A 17,886-nucleotide genomic window follows, 5' to 3' on the forward strand; every position below is an offset into this window, starting at 1 on the left:
ATTTGTAAGTGTGTGTGATAGACATTTTCACTTCTACTGGCTGTACATTCACAAGTATGCTTGACAGTAATATGTCGAGCATTTACTGTTCAGTTCCTCTCATACATACGGGCAAAAATGGCTTATCTAATGGAGGCTTAAAGATTTTGGGTGTTACAGTTCCACTCTGTGACAGCAATAGTTCTTTAATGAGAATCTTTTACACTCAACCATCAAGTCAGTTTCCTTTTTAATAAGGGTGACTTCAAGATAATCTTATGTTTTATATAAATATCAAGGATGCCTTCTCTCATTTGGAATTTTCCAATTTAATTTGGTTTAATCACATCGCCAAATCATAACACAAGTTATTTCAAGGCACTTTACATGGTAAAGTCCTTACAGCAGAACCTTACAAAGTTATAGAGAGGAACTCAACCATTCCCAAATAAGCGACACGTGGAAGGAAAATACTCCATTTGGACAAGAAAACCTCTGACAGAACCAGAGTCAGAGGTTGGCTGCCTTCTGCCTCCACTGTTTGGGCAAAGGGAGAGCAGAGAGAGAAAAAGAACAGCATAGACAATAAATGATAATATAAATAACCGCAGACCAGAAACATGAAGCTCTGGTGTCAAAAAAAAAAAAAAAAAAAGCAGAAAATTACACAAGCAAAGAGAACTGTAGACAGAGATAACAAACAATAAATAACAACTACAGGAGTGAGAAGGCATAAAGCCAATGAGACGCAAAGGTGGCATCATTTGATTTCTTCTACCCAAGAAGTCTGGGGTCAAGAGTCACCCACAGACAGACACTCAAGATTTTTCGTTGTGCTGAAAAAAAAAACCCCGATCAAACGGTTCATATTTGACAACTCTTAAGGCCAAAAAGTTATCACATAAACTATGGTTTTAGCAGGCTTCCCTACAATTTTATTATTGACAGTAAAAGCATGTAAACATTTATGTTTGTAGATAAAATGTAGGCTACTTAATTTAATAAATAAAATATACAAAAATCTAAACAATGGTGACCTTAGTATTATCCTGGATATGGCAACTTGAGTTTATTTAACCGGCCAGATAAACGTCACTAATTAGAGATGCTATTTGTTCATCCTTATATATTTACCTTTTCATTTGCTCGACCTTGTTTGTGGTGTCTTTATGATGATATATATACTACTACTTTTGATGATATATATATACTACTTTTGATGATGTATATACTACTACTTTTGATGATATATATATATATATATATATATATATATATATATATATATATATACTTTTGATGATATATAGGGAACTACTTTTGATGATATATATACTACTACTTTTGATGATATATATATACTACTTTTGATGATATATATAGAACTACTTTTGATCATATATATACTACTACTTCTGATCATATATATACTACTACTTTTGATGATATATATACTACTACTTTTGATCATATATATACTACTACTTTTGATGATATATATACGACTACTTTTGATATATATATGCTACTATGATCATATATACTACTACTTTTGATGATATATAATACTACTTTTGATGATATATATACTACTACTTTTGATGATATATATACTAATACTTTTGATGATATATATATACTACTACTTTTGATCATATATATACTACTACTTTTGATGATATATATATACTACTACTTTTGATGAGATATATACGACTACTTTTGATGATATATACAGAACTACTTTTGATGATATATATAGAACTACTTTTGATGATATATATATACGATTACTTTTGATGATATATATACGACTACTTTTGATGATATATATACGACTACTTTTGATGGTATATATACGACTACTTTTGATGACATATATACTACTACTTTTGATGATATATATACGACTACTTTTGATCATATATATACTACTACTTTTGATGATATATATATATACAGTGACCCCTCGCTATAACGCGGTTCACCTTTCACGGTCTCGCTGCTTCACGGATTTGCATCGTGCATTGAAATCACATTACGACTATAAGTAACGTAGATATATTTAATGTCCAGTTCTATCTATTTCAATTGTAAAATAAAGGTTACTACTTCACGGATTTCGCCTATCACGGTTTCTATTTGGAACGTAACCCCCGCGAAAAACGAGGGTTCACTGTACTACTACTTTTGATGAGATATATACGACTACTTTTGATGGTATATATATACGACTACTTTTGATGAGATATATATGACTACTTTTGATCATATATATACTACTACTTTTGATGATATATATAGAACTACTTTTGATGATATATATAGAACTACTTTTGATGATATATATATAACTACTTTTGATGATATATATACGACTACTTTTGATATATATAGAACTACTTTTATATATATACGACTACTTTTGATGATATATATAGAACTACTTTTGATGATATATATACTACTACTTTTGATGATATATATATGACTACTTTTGATGATATATATAGAACTACTTTTGATGATATATATAGAACTACTTTTGATGATATATATAGAACTACTTTTGATGATATATACCACTACTACTTTTTTTTTTTCTCCATGGAAAACTTCAATCTTGAATGAAAACAGTGAAAGCCTATGTTGACCTCATGGTGCAGAGGGGAGTTGCTTCTCACAGATCGTTCAAAGTGACCGAGGCGCTTCTCATTAACAAGGACTCATATTGGCGTTGATTGGCTTTTACTTTTCATTTCTCTCGATGCCGTTTCGGTACGTTTCGTCTTGTGTTTGATACTTCAGTCAGAGGAAGTGGTGGCTGCGTTTCCTGCTGCGTCTCCTCCTCCGTCCTCCTTTTCCTCCTCCCCCTTCCTCCTCCTCCTCCTCCTTGAAACACACACACACACACACACACACAGCCTGAGCTAAAGTGAATGCAGAGAGAGAGAGAGAGAGAGAGAGAGAGGAGAGCACAAGTGAAAGAAGGTTTATCCAGCAGCGAGTGAAGAAAATGGCGATTACGCAGGATGTATGCCTCCCCTCGTAGATGCTGCAAAACGCGTTGAATTTCTTTAGCCTTACAGTCGGCTTTCCTTTCCACTCTGTTGCACTTTATACTTCAATGAGGTGAGTTTGCTTTCACGGTGTTTTCTCGGTCGGAGGTCGTTTTATGTGGTTTTTATCGAGCTTACTGTACCAGGAGGGAGAGAGAGAGAGAGTCCGGAGCTGTTTGTTTAGTTAGCCGTGACCGAGCTAAAGTTGACCAGCTGGTCTTCTGTCCAACATTTGGTGGCTCGGTTTGCGCTGCAGGTTATAAATGCACCGACAGGTAAAGCGGGTCCGTGTTTACACGCAGACGACTGAATGTTTTTTTTTAAATAAAAATAATAAAAAAAAAAAAAAAAAACGGCGGACGAGCTCGCAGCTTAACCTTGTGCTAACACTTAACTAGTGCTAGCGTTGGTCTGCTTACATTTCTGATTACACCGTCCTTGCGTTTCGTTAGCGGGTGATTTGCTTTCGCGGATTTGTTCGTGAATAACCTTCACTTGTTTGTTCATTTGATGTTCATAAATAGGATGAATCGGGACAAACGTCCCCGTTTGTAACGAAGACCAGTTAAAGTTCGCTAGCCGCTACGTTAGCAGCAATGCTAATTTGACGACGCAGGTTGCTCGGCGGTAACTGCGACGAGACTGTCCGGCATTTTGGTCACTTACATCCAGGACACGGGGCGTCCTGAATGTCATTAAATCATGTGCATTTGGTGGTGAAACATGTTTTTTTTTTTATATATTTTTTTTAAACGACGTACATTTGGTCGTGAAACTGTGAACGTGCAGAGCTTTAATCAGCTGGTTAGCTCCGCTGCTCCGGGCGTGCAGTCGGATTATTCTTTTTTTTTTTTTTTTTTTTTTAACCCACAATCCTGCAAACACGACAAAAAAACAACAACAACAACAAAAAAACACCTTTATAATTTAATTGCATCGACTGTAATGCGATGCCGTGCTACGGACGTTGTTTCCGGCTGCACTGGAAAACCCACCGGAGAGAGAGAGAGAGAGAGAGAGGAGCCATGTTGGTGAAGACTGTAAGTCGGGCAACAGCTGAGATAATGGCCGATCAGGACCCGAGCTGCAACTTTGACCTACACGCACTCATTTTATTCACCAATCACTTTCACTCAGGTTCTCCTTTTACCTTGTGGGACCTGCGTTTTGAACGCACCTGCGTCGTGCACAGCCCCGTCATGCAGTTCAACCTGCATTTCCACATCGACTATTTGAAATACTTTTTCCTGCAGCAATTAATGACGAGTCTGAAGTCTTGCGTCGTGTGTGTGTGTGTGTGTGCGTGCGTGTGCGTGCGTGTGCGTGCAGAGGGAGGTGCATCTCTTCTCTCATGTGCTGTTGTGTTTATCATTTCAAACCTGTGTCGCCCCGTGACGTGTGTAGTTATCGTACACTGTGGTTTTAATCACGATAAACTGTAATAAATAAACGCACCCTCATTTCAGGGGGGAACTTTTATTTGTGAGTCTGGTTTGTTTTATGGCAGCGTGATCTCTCGGGTGTTTGATAAATAAGATTTCTTTTCTCCCGTTTCTCTTCCAGAGATTTGGAATTGGAAGCTGTTGCCACCAAAGAAACTGAAGCATCTTAACAGGTCAGTGTGCAGACTTAAACACACGTACGTGCAGTTTACAGTGTATTTGGGACACCTGGCAGACACTAATGCTGTTTAATATAACAGTCGTGCGTTATCTGACTTTCATGAAGGTGATTTAAAAAAAAAAAAAAAAAAATTTTTTTTTTAATAAACTTAAAATAAGTTGGACACCTATTGTTTGGTCATTTTGTCGACTCCAGTGTTTTGTGCAGTTGATTGTATATACCAGCAGATATTTATATATTAATGAGGTTACAGCCGAGTAACGGGAACAACTTTTAGTAAATCATTGCAGCACAACACAAACTGTATATAGTAGCTTTCATGAAGGTGGGATTTATGGCAGGAACATATGAATTTTAGTTTAGATGTATAATAAAGTAGAAACTGAATGAATCAATGTAAGGGCACCAATTTATATCAGCTTTCTAGCTACTTCTCTTGTCCTCTGTGTGGTGAGTTACTAAAGGTGTGAGTGGAGGGGGAGGGAGGGGTGTCAGAGGGACACAGGGTGGGCAGCTCCTGCTTATGCAAGCACATGCAGTTCCGTTTGAATTGAATTGGAGGGTCTGGGTTGGTCTAGGCCGCATTGTGCTGAGTAAGCTTTGCTGTTTTAAAATCGCTAAATGAGAAGCCAGCGTCCTGATGTTTTGTGTGTGGAGAGATGTTTGTGCAGCTCATTGTGTTCATACAGTTGGTCCACATGCAGGCACACAATAGAGCAGTGGACCACAACTAGTTCATCAACTCACTCTAAAGGACCTGCTGAAGCTGTTTTCTGTTTTTAGAGCCGTATCTCTTCATCAATCTTTCTTATTCAATTTCCTCAATCTGGTTGAGCAACTCGGTGCTCTTATGATCGTCGGAAGTATCTGCTGTTGTCAATGTTTATAAAATTAATTTGAATAACGCAAAGAAAGCATGTGAACTGTCCAGGGATTTAATGCGGTTTTCTCTCCTTTAGCGCCCTCCCTGTTGTCCCTCCTCAGCAATGCAATTGTTGTGTTTAATAGTTTGCCTGGCTTTGTAAGGTATTCTATTATGCTACTTTGTTTGGACTTGGTTGCTACAGCTAACTGATGATGTTTCACATTTTCCTAGTGTTGGAGCATATTTTCCAGCTGTGTGTGTGTGTGTGTGTGTGTGTGTGTGTGTGTGTGTGTGTGTGTGTGTGTGTGTGTGTGTGTGACTGCAGCTTAGTAATGTAAGAGGAAGCAATATTAATACCCTTTAGATATAAAGCAAGGGAGGATTTTGGACAAAAGTCGCATCCTGTAATGCTTTTTTCTTTTCTTGAAACCACACTGCTTACTTTAGATCATTTAGATTTGGGAAAGTGGGTTTGCTTATATGTTCAAAAAGAAGTCTTGCCCTGAAGTTTACAGATGGCATTTGGCGGATGTTTCTATAAAAGGCAAATGACAGTATTATAAATTTGATACTTGTGTGGCACCAGTGGGGATTACATCTTCAGGGCTAAATGTGAAGCACTCCTACTCTGAAGCGCCTTAGTTATGCATGAGTAAAACCCCACTGAGTCATTTTTCTAGATAAAGATGCACCATTCGGGTAAAACAACACAAACCACCCCAGTTTAGTGCTTGTGGGCATTTTGTCGTTTAAATACAATGAAAAAGTAATATAATTAGTTGTGAAGCGTGTCATTTCCTTTGTAAAAGAAAAAGAAATGCTGTCTCCCGTCACTTTAACTTTTGGTTGCGTAGACAGACTCTCCAAATTACTGTGCTCTGAAGATGTTTTCCCTCCAGTCTAAAAAGATATAAAGAGTTTTCCCATTGCGTTTATGAGGTTTTAAAGCAGGAGCACATAAAATGACTGCCGAGTTGAGATTGTCGTGTTTGGAATCTAATACTGCAGTGCTATAAATTCCTGAGATGTTGCAAAGGTTGGGGATAAGGTAGATGACCATTGCCTCTCTCTGAGCAATAAAGCCACACCTGCAGAGGGTCATGAGACTGGAACAAGAAGGCACACAACTGGGGCATTTGATGCAGTTGCACTTTGAAGGCAGGATGTGAACCACACAAAGCCAGTTTTATGTAAACAAGTTGTTTAGTCGTGTAGATCGTCAGCGGCGTCTTTGCAGTTTGAATCAGTGTCGCTGACATGGTGAGTTGTTTGAAACAGACCGAGGTTTTTCGAAAACTTTGACCTCAAATCTATTTTTATTGCCACGGTGAATTTATATTTAGACGTGTACAACAAAATCTCTAAATTGTGACCCTTTGAAGCATTTGCACTGTGGTCATTTTCTCTGCACTTGATGCCACATGTCAATCTTTTGGAAGAAAAAAGAAGCAAGAAAATCTTATTTGCAGTTCTTGCGGTTTGTGAAATATGGATGTGCTGTTTAAAACGATCTCCTTTGTTCTTAACTTTAACTTTGTAAAATTAGAAACAAACCTTAAATTAGCACCTTCCCCTCCTTTCTCGGCCAGCAGCATAATTTACATTTTTTTTTTTTTTTTTTTCCCCAGCCAGAAATATTATATTACCTTTCTTAAGTTACCATGACCTGAAATGAACTGGCCTCATTTTGACTGCCGGAAACAGCAGATTTAATGCAGCTAGGCTGGAAACGTCACATTTTGCAACCTCAGGCTCACAAATCCTTCCCTGTTGGGCTGTTTGTGACTAGGAGATATTCATTCATGTCATTTGCTAATTAAGTGGCGGCTCTCCTGGTCGGAGCCTCCCATTGTGGAGCCACTGTGAGAACATACGAATGCAAATTGATGCAAATGACGTGCTGTTGTCCATGCAAATTAGCCACGCGACTACCTTCTGGCTTTTGTTCTTCAGGGACAGACAAATCTCTGCATGTGTGTTTGGAGAAGCTCCTGCCTATCGGGTTATGTTTGGGTGTATGTCTGGTGTGTTTCTGTGAAGATGGCACCGTACACTAGGCTACGCTCGCAATCAATACCGTCTCCTACAAATTTAACCGCCCATGCTGGTTTCCCCGCATGCCTACTCCCACAGGGTCCTCGGATGCAAGAGTTTAAAGCCTCCGATTTTTGGTCGCTACCTCCTCAGAAACCCCGATATAGTTTGATTATTTTTAAAGTCTTTCAGCTGTATTTGACAGCAGGCATGGAGAGGTTCACAGAAAGGGCAAGTGGGTGGCAGCGAAATCTGTGCTTTACTGTGAATCTCAAGAGTAACAGAAGCTTTGAACGTTCCCAAACGTAGCAAATCCTCTAAAGCTAATAGAAAGCCCAAAGTGAAGTAATAGAGCTGGAATGAGGACCCGTAGTCGGCATATTGTGACCCAGCGTGTTTCCTCTCTGTAGCCATATGAAATGTAGTTATTGGGCTCTTGATGGAGTTATACATAAAATCACGAGTGACCTTTAACAACTATTGTTCTCATCTTTCATCCGACTGCAGCTCTTTATCCCTCTCCGTCCCCTTTTTTGTCTCAAGATGGAAAACCCAAGAAGTATGTGCTTAATAATGGAATCCACTGTCCACCTTATTTTATCCACTTTAAAAACAACAAAGACCATATTTAGAGATGAGATATTTTTAGAGAGCCGTCCCTCTTCAGCAGCCGGGTGGCGTCTCTGAAATTGTCTTTAAAAAAAGATGCCGCAGAATAAAAGTAGCTGTGTTTGTGAACAGCACAAGATGGTCTTTTATTCTGACTGAAAATAATCCATGCATGAGGTTTTGATTATTAACGTTCATAGAGGCCTCCGAGGAGAACAAGTCGGACTGTTTGTCTGTTTCGCTGCCGCTCGACAACAACAGTGTGATTATTTGTTTGGTGTTTGCTTAGGATCAGTTAAAATTTTATTTACACATCAAAGAACCTTATAGCTGTGACTATAACTGCACATGTCAAACTTTCTGAAGATGGACTAATTTTACATCCCTTCAACTGGCCTCATTTATAGTGGTTGTACTTTCCAGACTCCGCACATTGAACTAGAGCAGGTAAGAAGTAACTCATGATATAGAGGGAATTTTCTGAACAGGTAAAATGACAGAACATTACTCTATGAAAGTGTAGTGTTAATTATTTGGTTGGATAATTAACAAAGTTCTTCACCAACTACTTTTAATCAAGTAATTGTTGAACTCTATCAACCGTATCAAACATTTGCTGCTTCGATGTTATGAAATGTTGTAATAAATATTGGATACTTCTGGGTTTTGCACCGGTGGTCAGAGCAAAACAAACAACCTATAGATGCCCCCTGGGATCTGGTGGCATCTATATAAATATATATTTATTTGGCAGATTGAGTAATAAGTGTCAGCTGTTTACTGCAGGCTAAAACACTGTAATTATTTTGAGTACTATCCGGTGGTAGAATAGGATAAAACAAACCACGATAAATATTTGCAGTTGGTTGGCCTCTTCTTTTCTCTCCCCCCTCCTGTTCGGCCTGCCTTGTTCTTCTGTATCCCCTGTTTTGGTTTGGTGACTTGCGGTGCCCCCTCCCTCTGTCAGCTGTATCTGTCGGGGGATGGGCAATTGTTGGCCCATTCATAAACAGATGCTGTCGGGTGTGTCTGTGTGCTCTCCAGGAGGGCTCCCACCATGCTCCGCTGTTGTTGTTGTTGAACCCAGAACCATCTGCTGAAGCACTTGATGGCTGGAAATGAGTGGAAGAAGGAGTAGGGGGCGGAGGGGGTGAACAGAGGGTGGTGTATGAAGGTGGCAGCAAAGAGGGTGCAATTAGCAACTGAATGCATTTAGTTTAGCTAGATCAGAACAAACAGCTGGTTGGAGTCGCCTTTTAAACATGTTGACCAGAATCATTCGGGAGAGTTGAAGCCCCGAAGGGTATCGTTTGAAAAGTTGTGACCCGAGTGACTTTTGATGGAGTTACACTGCAACACACGCTGCAGCCTGATTTTCCAGATCAGTCACAGGTCATTCACTGGTCATCGTGGGATCAACCACGAAAACTCAAACTATGAGCATGTAGTGAAGATGTACATGGCTTTTTCTTTCTCTTAAGAGATACAGAGGGCTGAACAGCTGCTTCATCAGCTCTCATCACGTCTACTTACGGAAGCTCATTTTTCTTTGTAATATTTACACACTATCAGTATTTCCACATGGACCTCTGACGACAACTACACAAGTCAGATTTGATGGTTTCTTTCAGGTCAAAAAGCAGTAATTTTTTTTTATCATTAAACACAATCATGATTAGTCAACATCACTGTAAATGTAGCCTCTTCCTGTTTCCTTTTCAAGGTGGAAATGTTGCACCATTATTTCATTAGTCGGTATAATGGGGTCATTTGTTTTTCTGCAGTTAAACTGGCAGCAAAGGTCTTGGAGGTGAATCACTGCAATCCCGGCTTTCCCTTTTCCACAGACTACGAGATCCCGTTTAGCGTCGGACTAGACTTCCAGAGCGCTGGCATATTATCTGAAATGTCACGCTGGTGCAGTATTACGCCTGCTGTGTTTGGTTCAGTGTAAAAATGAATTGCCGGAGTAACAAGGGTCTTCTTTACTGCAGTATTTCAGGATCTCTGTAGGAGCCCCTTAAGGAAGCATCAGATTTACAGTTGCTGGGTGATAAATCTGCAGTAATTCTGAACTGATGATAATGAGTTGATGAATCGAAGCCTCCGTTTGTGTCAAAGTAATTAAGTGCAATATTTATTTTCACAATGTTTAAAAATAAAACAAAAGTCTTTCCGTGAGACGCCGCGCAATTTTCAAATTCAAATGGTGCCAAATTATTACAAATTTACTGTAGCAGCTGTGGTGTCCGTCTGAGTTGTTTCAGCATCTCTGTGTGTCTGTGGGTAAACCTGAGGTAAGTGCTGTGCTGTAATCCCATTATCGGATTAGACTGCAGCCTGCAGCTTTCTCCTGCAGGCTAAATGGCACACCGACCACAACCAGTGAAGCTCAACTCAACACTCACTGAGGGAGAAGACACCGTCTGATTACAAACTAATAGAGCACTAATTGGAAGATTTTTTTTTTCCGTAGACCGAAAAGAGAATAATATCTGTCAAGAGCACTGAAAATGTTTCTTTGGTTATGTGTCGGTGCAGCACTTTCTGTTTTAGGAGATATTCAATTTAAAATTGGCAGTTTTGGGAACTTTTTGGGGGGATTTTTGCTTAATAAAAGACACAATTGCAGAATTGATAGATATAATAAATATCATTTTACTTTCCAGTAAAAATAACTTTGGTACAACAGTGTATCCGAGTCTTCTGGCTTCCACCTGAAAGATAATTAATAAATTTGACATTAATGTGACGGTCCATTTAGTCTGCTGACAGTAGATTTGTATTGTCCTTGTGAACAAATGATGTTCGCTTGAATAAAATGTATATTGCTTTCAAATTGACTTTCCAGCCGCCATGGCAATCTATCTGTGCTGAATAATAACCTGTATCCAAGTTCAACCTTTGTTCGCTAAACTTTGGCTGGGTTTTAGTGGACAAGTAATCAGATTTACAAAAAACAAAAAAATAGTGTTGCGAAATACATTGTAAGCAATTATAAATGACAGCAACAGTATCTCCTACTGTTGTCTGCAGGGTACACGCCCACAGAGGGACGAACAGTGGATGGAAGAGAGAGAGAGACGGAGAGTGTGACGAGGAAGGAGGATACGAAGATACAGGACTGCACACAAGGTGAGACGAGGTCAGGAGCCGGGGGATAGTTGTGTTTGTGGTTAGGGTGCAAAACAAAAACGGCAGTCGCTCATTTGATCTACGGCCTTTTTAATGGGAGTTATTCATTCGGGAAATTTGAAACATGGACAAAAATGATTGAACTAAAAGTTTGTAAAGGTAATGCTGTTGCTCTGCACTAAGTCTTAACTATTTGTATTGATTTGCCTTTGCAAGGCTTTGTTCTCTGTGAGGACTCATTGTGATTAATCAGCAACTGCTTCTTGTAGGAACCGACTATTTATCTGTAATGAGCAATGTGCCGTTACAAATGGTCCAGCTCTCTGCGTTCGAATGGCAATTTTGCTAAGCACCTAATTCTGCACAGTAAGCAAGGATGTGATTAATATTGCATATCAACAGAATTGTACTCTAGGTAGTAAAAAGGATCGCTGTGAGCTTAAAATAGTTTCACAACTCTCAGTGCGGCAGTTTAGTGTCGATATGAAACTGGCAGCACATAATAGAAATTGGCTTCATATGAAATAGCAGCCTCATCTCGGAGAGAACTTCACTCGCTCACCGCTGAGCTCAAAATATCAACTTGACAGAGAAAAACAAAACATTTTCAAAATTCAAAATAGAAGTGTCTGTTTTTCCACCATATTTTCTGGCCTCCACCGTCCAGGATCCGTTACAGGCTTTCTGCCCTCGTCCTGCCGGGTGCTTTACTCTGATGACAGCGCTGGTGTACTTTGCCTTGTGACGTCGGCGTGTTTTCCATCTGAATTGCCTTTAGTTTCCACTGAGTGCCGTTCGTACGAGCCTACTACTGTTACAAGTGAAACTACTGTCATGGCTCCTGTAGGCAGGAAGTCTGACCTTGAGCGTGTCTTTCGGCATGTTTCAATCGCTCATTACTGCCTCTCACTTTTGTTTTCACCGCTTCCTCACTGCCTTCCTGTTTCTGTAGTTTCTTCTCTCTCTCTTCCTGTCGTGTTAGATTTAGTACAGAGTAATTCAGATATTTGAGTTCTGTCATGCCGCACTGTGAGCTGGCCCAGATCAATGGTTACAATAACAAGAGTGTAATCATTGCACTTCTGAACAGAGTCTTACTATAGCAGCAGTCTATAGGATCATTTCTTCTTACTCAGCAGGGCCGTTATCTTTGGTCTTTAATTAGTAGGAATCTGACTCTATATTTCTGTTTTGCATTCTGAATCGCCACAAAAATGTATCTGCACTGATTGGGATTTATTTTAAATAGCTTTCAACCAATAATGCCAGAAATTCCATCGATCAACATTTTTCACCGTTATCTTACACTTTATTGATCAAACCTATGTCAACAATCAACGAATCAAGATAGACGTAGGCTTGGAATAGTTTCGCAACGCTCTTTGCTGCAGTTTGATGTGGGTATGGGAATCTGGCAATATGTGATAGGAATTGGTACCAAATTAAAAAAAAAAAGCATACTCAACTACCAGGAGACTGATGAGCTGAAAACATCAAGTTGAAAGTAAAAAAAAAAAAAAAAAAAAACCCAAAAAACTGATATTGACTCATTTCAAACTGTTTGTAGTGCAGATAAAGCTGGTGTGTTGGTGAACATGTTACTGTGAAACCAAATGCATGACTGAGTTATGGACAAACCAGCTACTGAGTCACAAGCCAAACTTGACGCCTGTGCTTTTGCACCCCCCCCCGCATTTGTTTTGGTGCGTGTGGAAGCCCCTCCGACCTCCAGAGAGCCCCTCTGAGCTCCTCCCAAAGCTGACGCGACAGTGGTGGACTGTGACGAGTGTCCTTATCTGCTCCTGCACACATTCACACTGAACATCCAATCTCATGCACTGCACACTGTTTTGAAAGGTACACGGAAATTTACAACTGTGGTCCTTTGCTCAACACGTCTCGTTCATGTTCACCTTTCACCAGAAAGGGGAAGCTGAAGCAGGAATGGTGCAGACTGCTAGCTTTCACAACCCGGTGTCTCCCAGGCTTTGCTATTGATTATTATGGGGTAGTTGCATATTTGAGAGAGACTCGGGCATGTGCTCCCGGCGCTGATGTCATCCTGCTTGGACAAGCCCAAAGGAATTGGGAGTGTTTAGGAATGTTGCCTTGACAACACGGTCTTCACTAGCCACAGCTCCTATACTGGATAGTTAAGCTCCAGGTAACAGATTTGGGATGGTTTGCTGTGTGAAACATCATATTGAGTTTAATAATCATCAAATATATATTATGTCATAAATGGAATATAATTTGCAAATCTGTTTCCATCTCTACATCTGCAGCTCGCCTGCATACACAGACATACAGAGCTTGTTATGAAAAGGCTCCAACGCAGTAACAGAGCTGAGACTGACTTGCAGTGACTGGAGCTGTAAGTCTCTTCATGTCAGCAGCAGACGATGAATTACGCCACAAAACTGTTTATTGTATGAGATCTGCACCTTTCTAAACTCTGGAGTTCAAGAGTTTTAGGGAACCAATAAGTAGTCCAGTGGTTCTTAACCTTTTTAATAGGACAACCCTTCCTGAGGAGGAAAATTCAGGAGTGCAAAATGCTGCAGTAAACAACTTGAACATTTTAATTAAAAAAGGGAACACACTTTTACATTAGTGTTGTAGCAGCATCACCTCCTCTGTGGTCTCTGAGAAACGGGTGGACAGACGCTGCTCAGTCGTAGCCTGAAAGTAAATAATTAAACTTATTTTCATACTTGTAGCTAATTTGACTCAACCGTTGCATACCGTTAGCATTTGTTGTTTATTTGTTCACAAGTTTCTAGAATTACCGCGACACGGAGGACACACTGATGTGTAAAATCCAGTGGTTTGGAGTTGAAATGGATTTCTGAGTTGACTGCAGATTATCAGTGTTTGGGTTCTGCTTGTTCAGCAGGTTTTTGATAATTGCTCATGCTGTCTCTATTACTGACTGACTTGTTGGCCCAAATATTGTTATTGCTGAGTGAAATACAAACGGGTTGATTTCACTCTCAACTCCACTCTGTATGTTGTTAATCTGCAGCATACTCGGCATGATTATATTTGACATTAACTTGTTTTATTACCCCTCCATTGACCTTCTGTTCTAGCTTGTATGTTTGTCAATAATGCGATAAAGTCTTTGAGTCCACATTAAAAATTTAAACTAAGCTTATTAGTAACATTTACAATAAATAATTGTATTCCTAATAATAGAGATGTTGAAAGCTCTCGTGTTGCACAAAATGTCAAATTGAAAACATATTTTTTATTTGAAAAAAGAATACTAGCGATTTAAATCAGCCACAACAAAAGGATAATTAACCTTATTAGCAGAAATAGACCTCAAAAACAAATCTGTCCATGCTCGTGAGGAATGAGATCAGAAACATGCCCATGTATGAGGACAAAATGAGAATGTAGCTACATAAATGTTGTCACAGTACTTTGTCTCTATTTCTTCAGCCACCTCCCCTTAACGTGTAAATATTTATTTATCTGTAAGAAAGTGAAGGATACCGTTTTATAGCTGAACTAACTGTATAGCCAAATCCATATCATATTGCATATCTGCCTGCGTGTATAGTTTAAATAGCTGTTATACTGCCCACCCTGAGAGCAACTATTTTCTTTTTTAGCTTTAACTTTTCTGAGGGACTGTTTTGTTTTACTGGGATGCAAATGTTGTTGAAAATATGTCAGCTTTTGGCAACAAAGCACCATCTTTCAAATAGATTTGCAGTTGCATAGCAACAGCAGGACACATGAAGGGTGCCTTTAGCAGAAAACAATGTTCAGTTGACAGTCACTGCACCCAGAGTGGTTTAACCAAGTCAAAGTAAACATTTGAGTACTTCTTAGGCAAATATATGTCACACATGGTTATGAATATGTGGGAAAAGAAGTGTTATCAATTGTGAGGATGAGATGGACATTTGAAGGGACCCTAAGACGTTTAAGAGGTCTCCTAAATGTTTAGACGCAGTAAAATGTCTGCCTCACTTCTTTCACAATAACATTTTGATAACAGTCCATCTGGTTCCCTGGATACTCCAGACTCTCAAATAGCATCCAACCCATGAAGGAGATATAGCTTCATTTGATATCTATATCTATTCAGATGTACCTCGGTTGTGATCCTCCTCTGTTTTACTCCCACGGTTCATTTTAGTTTACGTAACGTGGAAATGGAGAAATTGGGGCCGAAGTGTTCTATTGATTTTTCTCCACCTCTGAAGGCTCGTGCATGTTGGACACTTTGCCTCTCTCCGGTTTCCCTCTTGCTCCGTGTGCTCAGTGAACCATGTACTGCACTGGATTCATGTGCTGCTGACTTGAAGGAGTTCTTCTACATGTTAGAAGCTGCAGCTGCATTCCTCTCTTCAGCCTCAGCTGCAGCCGGAGCTGCTTTGTTCTTCGTATTTCACATTCCTCTTGTCTTTCCTCCTCCTCACCTTTGATATCAGCGGTTTCTTTTTGTTCTTTTGTCTACATTTCTCTCCTTTTTTTTCCATCCTGTTTGTGTCTTGTCCCTATATTCCCTCCCCCTCCGCTCTCTTCTCTCTCTCTGTAAGATGATAGCAACAATCTAGTTGCTGCCAACTCCAGGGGCCCTCATGAAAGGCGTTCTCAGATGGACGAAAGGGTGAAAGGGGAACAAACTGTACTCTATGTACCGAGCTGTGAACTTCTTATACACCTTAGGGTTGAGAGATGTTAACTATTTCATAAACAAAAAAACAAAAACCACGATGGTTGTTGTGATAATCACATGATCCTAAAAAAAAAGGCCTTTTGTTATAACCCCTGCTAACTCGACACTAAAGCTGCAGCTAATGGTGATTTTCATCGGATTATTGTGCCAATTATTTTCTTGATAGATGTATTCATTCAGTCAATACAAAATGTCAGAAAATAGAGAAAATAAAACATATAGAAAGCCAAAGGTGTTTTGATCAAGTTGCTTGTTTTGTCTGGAAAATAATCCAAAAAGGTTGTTTACTATTACATTCAAAGTAAAAGAACCATATCTTCACTTTGAGTGGATGAAGCCAGAAAATGTGTTGTCTATTTGTCCAATCATTTCTATTGGACACATGCACAATGCCATGTAGATAATACAGTTAAATTATTTATTTTTAGATTGCCGTGTTTGTCAGAGAAATTGTTCCTCCCACCCACTAACGCTCAGTCCCTTGATAAACACCGCCTCAAGTAAAATATCTTTCATGATTTATTTGGTTTACACTGCCGAATAAGGATAAATGGGTTTCCCTGCATAGCTGCGATGCTTTGAGGTTGACGGAGGTCTTTCCATGTGGGAAGGTTGAGACCAGATTCATGGAAGTAAACAGCCCTTTCAGTGCTGGAGGCAGCAGGTCTTTTTCTACAGTTTAACCTCTGTATTTCTCTGTATTGAGTTTAATGGTTTTCTTTGACGAACTCCTCTCTTTTGGATTGTACTTTACCTTTAAAATATGTTTGGAACTTTTTCCTTGTACTTTTTTGTAATGATGACATCATTGTTTAGTCTAATTTTTGATTTGTTCCAGAGGGTGGTTAAGCAGCTTCTGGCAGGCTGTATGTCGAGATGCTGGCAGTAAGCCCAGTTTTAGCCAGTGAGTTATGAGTTAATAAAGGTGGGATTTGGCCTCAGTTAAGTGTGTCTGGTCAATGTGTTGTGTGCTTTCATGGGACGAAAGGAAAACTTTCTCCTGATATCTATTGCACCAGGAATGCATTTATTTTTGTTGGAAAGAGTTCATTCTCGCTGTATAAAGCCCACCAGTTGTCATTGAACCATTTTAAATTGTTACAACTCGTAGCACAGCCTCCAAACACATATGCTTTACTGTGTCTTCACACTTGCTTGTTGTCCACGTAGGTTTGTTTGTTCTCTAATCATGTTGGCTAGTGAAAAGAGTGGTTGCTATTTGAACTGGAGATTTATAAATAGACCTGTGTACTGCTGCAGCAGGCAGAGAGAGCTAACACACTCGCTAACCTGCACTAAGAGAAGGTCAGGAGACGTGTACACACACACACACACACACACACACACACACACACACACACACACACACACACACTTTACTTCTTGCTGTCAAACGCACTGGTCCATTTTCACTGAAGAGTATCTGTCCCTCTCCTGTGTTGATTCGTGTCTTTGTCCTCATGCTCCTTATACTGGTTTGTCTTTGTACCCTTGTCACCTCTCTTGCTTTGCACCGGGATAAGAGGTTTTCCTTGCCTCTGCGTCCTCGTGCATCGCTGCCAGCTTTAAGCCTGTTGTATAACCCTAAGCTAGTCTTACCCATAGACATTGACCCCCTTCCCTCCTCCCTGAAGAGGAGAAGCTGTGTTCTTCGTGGTACATTTGTGACTAACCTAGCTGACTCGCATGATTGTCCCACTCCTTCACTAGGAGAAGGAGGAAGACAACAGTGGATGAAGAAAAGGGCATGTTCACACAGTCCTTGTCATTAACTGTGATACATAATTGCGTCGGCACAGTGGATGTGCCACCACAGGCAACTCTGGCAAAACAGAAGCCAACACATGTAACCGCATTAGCTGTGCTCTGAACAATTTAACCAAGCG

At 39.7% G+C, this 17,886-nt stretch overlaps 1 protein-coding gene across 3 annotated transcripts in view; it reads left to right on the forward strand.

The window, feature by feature from the left end:
- Positions 1-2,932: 2,932 nt before the first annotated feature.
- The window catches only part of LOC138627565 (trinucleotide repeat-containing gene 6A protein-like), a 31,995-nt gene continuing 17,041 nt past the window's right edge, over positions 2,933-17,886 (forward strand). For 2 of the 3 annotated variants that reach the window (XM_069709985.1, XM_069709987.1), the window contains exons 1-3: positions 2,933-3,111; positions 4,602-4,653; positions 11,206-11,304. The gene's annotated coding sequence lies outside the window, so the exon portion shown is untranslated. The remainder of the gene's footprint in view (positions 3,112-4,601; positions 4,654-11,205; positions 11,305-17,886) is intronic. The other variant, XM_069709986.1, reaches the window with a different exon arrangement.

Source organism: Brachyistius frenatus, unplaced genomic scaffold (assembly GCF_029030835.1).
Source record: "Brachyistius frenatus isolate BFR_SWC_R1_liver_20210118 unplaced genomic scaffold, ASM2903083v1 Contig_88, whole genome shotgun sequence".
In the NCBI taxonomy this organism is placed as follows: Eukaryota; Metazoa; Chordata; class Actinopteri; family Embiotocidae; genus Brachyistius; species Brachyistius frenatus.